Raw genomic sequence first — 10,882 nt, forward strand, 5'->3', positions numbered from 1 at the left:
ATTAGCGCTGCTTCTAGTATTATTGGAAGGACATTCAGCATGTTCCACAAGAACCCCAGATTTATTTGAATCTCCTTTTGATTGCTTGTTTTCTAGCGGTCGAATGCATACGTCATATGGTTTTCCGCGTTCCGTATTTTTGTCTATAAAAACAACGACAATGTAACAAATACTTTCATAAAATTGGGGGATGTTTGCCCTTTTACGCAACATATTTTTTACACAATCTCCCTAAATCAAAGCGGTAAAAAATGAAAAATAAAAACACCGAAAAAATGTTTTGTGATTTTAACCTAATTTTCGTGCACAAAATATTAAATTAAGCTCCACCTCAAATACACACGACTTATCGTGCTTTCTTCAACGAATTTCATAGTAATTTTACACGTTCATCGAAAATTACAGTCTCATTAAAGGGAAAACCACTGCACTTTAATGTATTTTTAATCCAATATTGCTGTAAAATGAATGACATGTAATAACACACGAATGAAAGTGAAAAATTGTATGCATTTGGATGTGCCAATAGAGTGCATTAATTTTAACTTAATTTTCAATAAAAAATTTTGATTCAAGCTTCGTAAGTTTACATTCGTATTGATTTACATGTCGTTGAAATTTCAATATTTTTTGGTGTGTAGTTGATATTATCATTAATAAATAATTGCACGTTACTAGTTGTGGGTAGAGTCGGCGCTTTAAACATTTCAGACCGAAAATGCTCTGAGATTACCTTCAGATTCCGTAGTTTCTGCCCCCAGCATACATACAACTTTTTAACTAGATTCTATGACCGACAAATTTGCACCCATTGAATACATCTAATCAAATTTGATATATCGATTTAGTAACACCCACTCATGTGCAAGAAACTATGAAACAATTTTGAACAATTCCTGTCTTGAAAACTTTGATAGGAATATATAGGCGATTTTCGGCCCATTTTGTTCGTTTTTGTTTACGTGCGATTTAAGGGAGGTATCGTTTTGGAGATTATGTGGAAACCACGTGATGTATTTGGTTACGGTTCAGAATCACTTTACTCGCTCCACTCTCGGTAACACGGGGCAATTTTTATGATTTCAAATTTAACATTTTCGACTTTCTCATACACAGAAAAAAAAATGTAGGGTAAGGTTGGGCAAATCCGACCTATTAAATGGTTTTGGCTGTAAAATCCTCATTTTACATCGGATCAAGTCGTTTTATATACCAAATTACAGGTTAGCAACTTCTGAGCAACTTTCTATGTATAGTTTTTTATTCGCATCCTGGAAAAATTTTGAGCTGCAAGCGTTTTACGAAAAAGTTCGTTTTTGCTGTTTTTAAAAATGGTGGGGTAAACCCGACCGCCTATATTTTTGGTTGATTTAGTACAGATATTACCCAAATTTTATGGTTTTCGATGATAAATCAATGAATATTATATTTTTGAATTCTAAAATGAAGGAAATGGAATTCAATGTCAATTTTGGAATGTCAAAATCACGAGCAGTAGCACGTAAAAATATTCCCATTTGCATCGGGGCAATTGCTCAACGAATACTATATTTCTCACGTTTATGTGTCTTTTGTATGTAATTATGAACCATTGTGCAAAAAATAATAACTAATGACAATAAAAATATATTTCAATTTGATAATTAAATATTTTCCTAGCAAAAAAGCGATCGGATTTACCCCGCTATTTAGAGGTCGGATTTGCCCCACCGCGTGATTTTTCATTACGATGCAATTAAAAAAAATATGAAAAAAGTTGGGCTAATTCCATCTACGCACTTTGTAGGCCCTTAATCAAAGAATTTAAATCCACTTACATTTTTTATGCAATCACTTTAAAGAAATATCCTGTAGTCAATGATGCACAAAAATCAAATCAAAAGTTGTAAAAACACACTTATTGTCGTTTGAGCATCTCAATGTACACACCTAGAAAAAATAGTGTAAATTTACGTCTCCTGACCCTGACATATACGAGCATCAAAAATGACTTAGTTCTACGTTTGATTTTAATTTTACATGACGTTTAATTTCGTAAATCATGTAATTTTACTCCACATACAGCGTTTGTTCTGAATGGTAGGAAGTGTAATTTTATGTCATTGCGCATGTAAAGTATATGTTTCATGTAAAATTAAACGGAACACGGTAATGTTCCGTCATTTCGTAAATTACGGTTTGTTGAATTGTATCATGTTTGCAATTACGTCAAAGATAAAATTCAGATTTTTTTGGTGTGTAGACTAATAAAATGCTGTCATACCATCATTACGATTATTTTCGATGTTTTACACGACAACATTAATATTAGTTCGTGTAGTGCTTCCGATTTTCGACAACAGAGGGGGTCGGGTTTACCCAACGGTCGGATTTGCCCCGCCTTACCCTAACTTTAAATTTATTTTCATGCACATATTTGGAGCATGAATATAAATGTAAAATTAAGTGCCACCACAAATACACACAACTTGTCTTGCTTTCTTCAAGGAATTTTATTATAATTTTACACGTTGATTGAAGATTACAGTTTCATTAGACGGGATACCAATGCAATTTATTGTATTTTTAAACCAATATTGCTGTAAAATAAATGACATGTAATATTACACGAACGAAAGTGTAAAATCATGTGCTTTTTGATTCTCCTATAGAGTGCATCGAATTGTTTTGTATGTTTAAATTCGTATTGATTTACATGTCGTTTAAATTTCATTATTTTTTAGTATGTAGAAAGGTTATGCAATCACTCGGAAAATAGTCAATCCAATCTCGGAGATTTTTTTTCGAATGAGCTAGGGTTTGTGGCTTTTAACTGGGGCATAGCTAGAAATTTATGGAGAGTGGTTACTCCCACTGATCACCCTCCCCCTTCTTCAACATGGCTATTAAACCAGCCCCCTCAGATCGTCCCTCATTACACCCCATCCATCTCTAATACCCTCCCCCCCCCCTTATACTCCATCATCTTGATACCACCACTATATCACCAGGCATACCAATATACGGAAGGGTGGCTCGATAGTGTATTATTCACCCTCAACATTGAACTAATGCTGATTAACTTAATTAAAGATATTTTTGTTTCAAGTGTTTCACCGTCGACACGTAGCTCGTCAAGGTTGTGGTTAGCGAGCCATTGTGTAAAAGAACAAAGAGAAATGAGAAAGGCACAATTATACCACTAGGTGGATTAAAACAGGTTTTTACAATAAATTCGGCTGCATTTAAACTAAACTTTGGTTTTGGAAACATTTGGTGATTTGACCCCGGAACAGACATTCCGGAGCAGGTTCCCGTGGGGCCGTGAGTAGCCATTCCATTCCAATTGCATTTTTCAAACTACTTCGTAGGGTCCCGTACCAACAAATAACACACTTCCGAGACAATTTGAAGAGTTTTGATACTCATATTGCTAGGGCATTATCAAAATTTACAAGTCATACCCTAGTACTGGAACATTACTCCAGAAAAGCCGGATTACCAAGAACCATTCATCCAGTTCAATTTTACAAAATCAAAAATTGGACGAGTTCCTGAATCCAAAACATCTAAAAGTGTCCAAATCGGTTAAAAGAAGCCATAGTTATGAGCATTTCAATTTGTGGATATCCGAGTACCCACGTCGCACAGTGGCTGGAGGCTGGCCAAAACCTCAAAAATTTATTTTTGAAATATTGATATTTTATATTTTTCCTAAATTTCTCATGTATTGAATAATGTATATTCACTCATGTACGATTTTTAACATGAGTTTAAACGCAGCAAAGTCCGGACTTTTTAATGATTTTCATTTCCAAAACCACCATTGCACAGTGTTTTAAAACGTCGTTTTCGTGCTCAAAATTAATAGCGTCTAAACCGTTGACTTTAGAGGTATAGTTTGTTCGGAGAAGTTGTCGTTCTTATGATTGCGCATCCACAGAAGTATACCGTTTAGTGATTAATTCACCTATAAGTGATATACGAAATTTATTTTCCGAACTAGTTAAGATAGAGACTTTGTGTCTTCGGCAAAATTGTAGCAAATGCCATTACAAAAGAAATTGCTGAAGACATCATATATCTAGCCTTAATAGTTTACGAGTTATGGAACATATTATATGGAAGACCCCTTAAAATTAGTTTTTTCATGATAACTTTTTTAGACGTTCTCGTATCTTCTTGGAATCTTCTACAAAGTTGTTTGCGATATCGAAACACATATTTTTGCCGAACATAGTTAATTCCTATCTGTTGAATTAAAAAAGATATTCCAAATTTTACGATTTTTTTTGGGTAACTTCCACCTTAAATAATTCGTTAAGGAGCGAAAAGGAGCAAACAACATCATAACATACTGAAAGTAATAGCTATTTGCTTCCATATAGTGGCCCGATTGTTAGTCGACGCGATTCGCCCCGAGTGTTATGTTCAATACAATATGCCATCGCAGTGGTATAAAATGAAATATTCAAGCGCACTTCGACAAACAGCTTCAACATTCATTCTGATAGAGTTGCTTAAGTGCTCCCTATTGACGGCTCTGCCCGGAATAGATTGACTGATGTATAACGTTCTTCATATATATATATATATATATATATATATATATATATATATATATATATATATATATATATATATATATATATATATATATATATATATATATATATATATATATATATATATATATATATATATATATATATATATATATATATATATATATATATATATATATATATATATATATATATATATATATATATATATATATTTTTGCTTGTTTTAGAATAGTTCTGTACAGGTCCAAATCGGCTCGACAACTTCAGAATCGTTCACAAACCGGTCCGGAGTTCCACAAGGCAGCAACCTCGGTCCGCTACTGTTTTCAATTTTTATAAACGATGTCGCGTCGCTACTACCATCGGACTGTCGCCTGTTTTATGCAGACGATACGAAAATTTTCAAAATAATTAAATGCCTTCTCGATTGCCTGGAGTTACAAAGAATGCTGCATCTGTTTGAGAAATGGTGCACAAAGAACTTTATGGGCTTAAGTATTGCAAAATGCAACACAATTTCCTTCCATCGGTAAACTCTGCCTATTATTTATGATTACCAAATCTGTGGCAGCTCTCTTACAAGGACAGAACGCGTTAAGGATCTTGGCGTTTCTTTAGATCGTGAAATGACCTTCAGACTCCACTATGACGATATCCTGTCAAAAGCCAACCGACAATTGGGTCTCATCTTTAAAATTGTTAGAGAGTTTCGTGATCCGTTTCGTTTAAAATCATTGTACTGCTCGCTTGTACGCTCATTGCTGGAATCCAATGCCGTAATATGGAGCTCTTACCATGCAAACTGGATCGCCTGGATTGAAGGCGTTCAACGAAAATACGTAAAGTACGCTTTGCGATTTCTGCCGTGGCGAGACGCAATTAACTTGCCGCCATTCGAGGAACGCTGTCGTCTGTTAAACATCGAGCCGCTGGAGATACGAAGGATCACATTACAGGTATAATTCGCTGCAAAACTACTCACAGGCGATATTGACAGCTCTGCTCTGCTTACTCAGCTGAATTTGTACGCTCCTGAGCAGAGTTAAAAATATTCAAATTCATTGAATGAAAATTGATCATATTTAGCCGCATTCACTTTCAATATTCAGTGACGCAGCTGAAAATGTCAAACGAACAAGCCGCCCATTCATCCATGCAGATTTTCATTCGTCTCCGATTATTGCACGAAGCGACCATGCGGCAACGAATCAAATGCATCAAAGTAGGCCCTGGCGCAATGTAAGCGATGATGATTGTTGTTTCATATGCTTTACCGGCATTTGAAAACATTTTCCTAGATAATTAATGAAATGAATATATTGTACGATATTCAACTGAATGAATAACATAGATATTTGAATGAATATTTTTTTTATTCACCGTGAGTCACATCAGGTTCATTTTCAGCCGTCAAAAAAGAGCTTCGATTATTTTTAACTCTGCTCCTGAGAAACAACTTTGTCGTCGTAACTTCTTGTTACAGGAGTTACGAAATACACAGTACACTGAAAGCCATTCGATGAAAAAAATTATAAAATTAATTCTTGTTTTCCTAATTAGTTGATTTCAACAAAAAAATAAAATATGTTGTTAAATTTTCTCTTATTTTTGCGAGATTCTAAAATAAAAGTAATTGAAAATTATTATTTATTTTGTCAGCACACTAGCCAAGATACACACCCCACTGAAATACATCGAGTAAGAGACAGCAACTGTGTTTATACAAGCTGGGCATAGCGGTTATGCAGTTAAGTAGTTGTGTCAGCTTTAAAAGCTTGTGTTAGCCTGGACCCAATTACCTGAGTCACTACATAGACCACAAAAATTTAGCTGACCTCATTGCCGGTTTAAAATAGTTTATTATCAAAAATATTTCAAAAGAAGGAACGATTTTCATGCAGTCATTTTGTTTCTATACATGTATACCACTGAAGATTGAAAGTATTATGAAATTAGATTATGGATTCAGTTGAGTGTATTGTAAAATTTGAGTTATGAGCGAATTTTGTAATATGCAATAAGCTAATCATTTTTCATCTCTTGAGATGCAAAACTAGATGTGGAATAAATTTTATTCGTAGTACTGGCTTATTAAATGACAGTTCGAGGTAAATAACATTGCTGTTTGTGTGGCTTACTCGTTTCCTAATCAGTGTTTTTTTTTGTTTAAAATCCCCGTTTTCTACAATCAACATTTAAATCCCGCTCATCGATCATCGCTTCGCTCAACATACCTGGAGTACACCTATTCCGAGCCGCAACTTTAACGATTTTGCCGAATTTAATTTCTCTGTAACCATTACAATGGATGCTGCGTCGGTTTGTTGTGCCTGCACTTGTGTAATTGAAAAAGTGGAAGAAATCGTTTGCAGTGGATTCTGTAAGTCGTCTTTCCACCTAAAGTGCGTGAAACAATCTGCCGCCATACGTCATTCGATCGCCAAATGCGCTAATCTATTCTGGATGTGTAACTCTTGTACTAAATGGATGGCTAATGCTACTTTTCGTCAAACGATTTCATCCACCAACAATGCCATGGAGGCCATTAATGCTTAACAAAACAAAGCACTAATGGAGCTAAGACAAGAGATGGAACAAAACAGCGCAAAAATCAACAAAATTTTGCAACACATTCAAAGTGTACTTCAAGATCGAGCTGGCCGAAAGAATAGTACTTCTAGTAACACGCGAAAACGTCCCAGGATTGATGGCGATTCTGATCAGTCTGTTTCAAACGTCACTGAAGGTACAAAAGATATCGATCCTAACGTAGTAATACCGCTGGCTGTACGGAAAACGAACGAAGATTTATTTTGGCTTTACCTATCCGGCTTCAATCCAAATGCTACAGAGGACATACACTGTTTGGTGCAACGAAACTTGAACACCAGCGAAACTGTTGACATTCGAAAATTAGTACCCAAGGGCAAAAATCTTGACGAACTTTCCTTCGTGTCGTTCAAAGTTGGAGTTTGTATGCAGCTAAAATCTGTATCGCTGTTAAAGTCCACCCGGCAGAAGGGGATCATCTTTCGCGAATTTGACTTCCACATCAGATCGACTTTTCAGTTTCAATCGTCGCAACTGGGATGAATCACAACCGACAACCGCGACAACAACCGCGCTCGCTTCCTGTTTGCCACCTATCATTAACACTAGTCCGACTCTAAACACCTTATTCACACCACGAAGCTCCGATCTCGGCCCGAAAACTAACAACTCACACAGTGGCGGATCCAGGGGGAGGGTCTTGAGGGTCCGGACCCCCCCCCCCCCCCGAAAATTTTTAAGTTCTTGAGAAATTTTAAAATGGTTTCTATTTTTAATTCATTCCAAGTTCAAAATCATTCAAAACTAGATTCGATTACCAAACCTGATTTTAATTAAATGAGGGTATTTCATATTACGTATTGCACAATGAACATTTCAAAGTTGAAATTTTGGACCCCCTCCGAAATTTTTTTCTGGATCCGCTCCTGAACTCACACAACGAAACTAAACGTCCGTTCACGATTTTCTATCAAAACACGAGAGGGCGCCGCTCCAAGACCCGGCAACTCTGCAGCACTTTCGATTACTGATTATGACGTTGTGGTGTTTACTGAAACATGGCTCAACGACAATATACTTAATACTGAGCTGACCGATGAGTATGCAATATATCGATGTGATCGAAATTCTTTCACAAGCCGGCACAGCCGTGGTGGTGGGGTTTTGATAGGTATAAAGAAAAACAATCGAAGCAATATTGTAGCTATCGATGGGGCTGAGTCCCTACAGCAGATTGCAGTTCGAATCACATGTGGGACCGTATCTATCGTTACTTGTGTGATTTACCTACCACCAAATTCCGAGCTCGTTTTTATGAGTAGCATGCCGCCTGTGTGGATAACCTGCTCAATCACATTTATGATCGCACTAGGGTTGTTGTTCTCGGTGATTATAATATACCGTTGCTACGCTGGAGCTTTGATGACGAAATCGCATGCTTTATCCCTAATAATGCATCCTCTGAGCACGAGCTGTTGTTAGTCGAAACTATGATCGCTTCTGGTTTACAACAAGTAAACTACCTGACGAATGACAATGGAAGATTACTTGATTTAGTCTTTGTAAGTAGTGCCAGTGATTTTGAAATCCTAGAACCACCCGTACCGCTAATGAAATTGGATTGTCATCATCATCCGTTTGTATTGACCATTGAGACTCTGTACGGTTCACCAGTGATTGACGATGTAGATGTGTGGTATGATTTTAATCAATGTGATTACGACGAGCTAAATGCGAGAATCTCAAACATCAATCGGATTGAAATATTATCACAGGGTACTCTCGACGAGGCTGTGGACAGGTTTTATCGTGAATCGGACTTAATTTTTCAACAACACGTGCCTCTGAGAAGGCGAAAGCGCCGTTGCACAAATAAACGCCCCTGGTGGAGCGATGAGCTGCGCAATCAGCGAAATCGGTTAAGGAAGGCACGTACACAATTTTTGCGGACAAGAGGTGAAGGTTTATCGTTTGTGCGAGATTTAGAGCGACAATTTCAATCATTGAATGCATCTTGCTTTCGATCATACGTTTCACTACTTGAAAGTAACATGAAGGACGAGCCGAAGCAATTTTGGGCTTATTTGCGGAACAAAACATTCACCCGTGGATTTCCTGAAAACGTGAACTACCGTGACAGGACCTCAACGACACCTGCGGAGTCAGCAAATCTATTCTCGCCTTTCTTTCAAAGCGTGCTAAGTAATAACCCACCACCTTTGTCTGAATCGTACCTGAGTAGTCTGCCGACGTTCTCCTTGAATTTGCCTGTAACATCTTTTTTGGTGTTGACGGTTCAAAGGGACCAGGATCGGACGGAATACAATCGTGTTTCGTCAAGGAATGCTCTTCATCGTTAGTTGTACCGATATCCATGCTTTTCAATCGCTCTCTCGGCGATAGTATTTTTCCCGCCAAGTGGAAGGAGGCTTTAATAACACCAATTCATAAAGCCGGTAACATCCATGACGTCATAAATTACAGGGGAATTTCAATCCTGAGCTGCCTTCCAAAAGTTTTTGAAAGTATGCTGTTAGATATTCTCTACCCTGCAGTAAAACACATCATCACTACAGATCAGCATGGGTTTGTTAGAAAGCGCTCAATAACGACGAACCCAATGAGTTATGTGTCAACGCTGATTGATAAATTAGAGAAACGACAAAAAATTGATGCAATGTATGTAGATTTCTCCAAAGCCTTCGATCGCCTTCCTCATCAGCTAGCTGTTGAAAAGCTGAGGCGAATCGGATTTCCGGACTGGCTGACTAATTGGATCTTCTCATACCTTACAAACCGCAGTGCATCTGTGCGACTTGGAACTGTACTTTCAGACCATTTCGACATCACATCGGGTGTACCTCAAGGGAGTCACCTTGGACCTCTTCTCTTCGTGCTCTTTGTGAATGACTTTTGCAGCGAATTGACATCGTGTAGGGTGATGCACGCAGATTATCTGAAACAATGAGATTAGTTGAACACAGTCGTTTGTGTCTTGGCATATGCAATTGTGTCTGGACTAAAACAAGCGTTACAAGCTGAGACAAGCGTTTCAAGCTTTAGCTCAGGTAAGCTTTTCAAGTTTTGTGCTAGGCTTGAACGTTCGTGACCAGACTGAAACTGACAGCATCAAACCAACTGCGTTGGATTATTGTTTTCAACAAAAACTTAGTTCGCCCAAATGTCAACTAGACGAAACCAAAAACTCAACTAATTGTTTAGTTGAAATTATGATGAATCGGTTTTCCGTGAAGAACCAAAATAAAAGAGTTCGGTTTGATGTACCCCATCTCACAGGAATGCAACAATGAATTACAGATGTCAGAATGCAATTTTTAGATTGCCTATTGGGACAATTATATTCCTAACGACCATTTTAGCGCTGCTTTTGAGAGATACATATTACATATGCTATTTTGTAGAATCAATTAAAAAATCGTCATTCCAAGCTAAATGATTATAAATCAATCGACTGGTAAATTCCAAAATAATTCTTAGGCTCAATCCACATTATACGAGATAATAAAATCCCTACCGAATCTCTGCTTTTCTTTCTGGGTGCAGCCATGCAATGCTACGGTCTGTGAGAGAACCGCATCGTTTTGTATATGAGCAGATTATATGGATTATCTGTTTCTTTTTTTTTTTTTTTTCAAATATTGCATTTTTAATAACGTTATCATCGTAAGCATAAATCCGATTACAGTCATAGGCCAACGAGCGTGTATTTTCGCATATCTACAATTTTATAGACCGATTCCGGAAACGTAGATGTATTCAGCATA

The sequence above is a fragment of the Topomyia yanbarensis genome, chromosome 3, assembly GCF_030247195.1.
Source record: "Topomyia yanbarensis strain Yona2022 chromosome 3, ASM3024719v1, whole genome shotgun sequence".
Classification (NCBI taxonomy): Eukaryota; Metazoa; Arthropoda; class Insecta; order Diptera; family Culicidae; genus Topomyia; species Topomyia yanbarensis.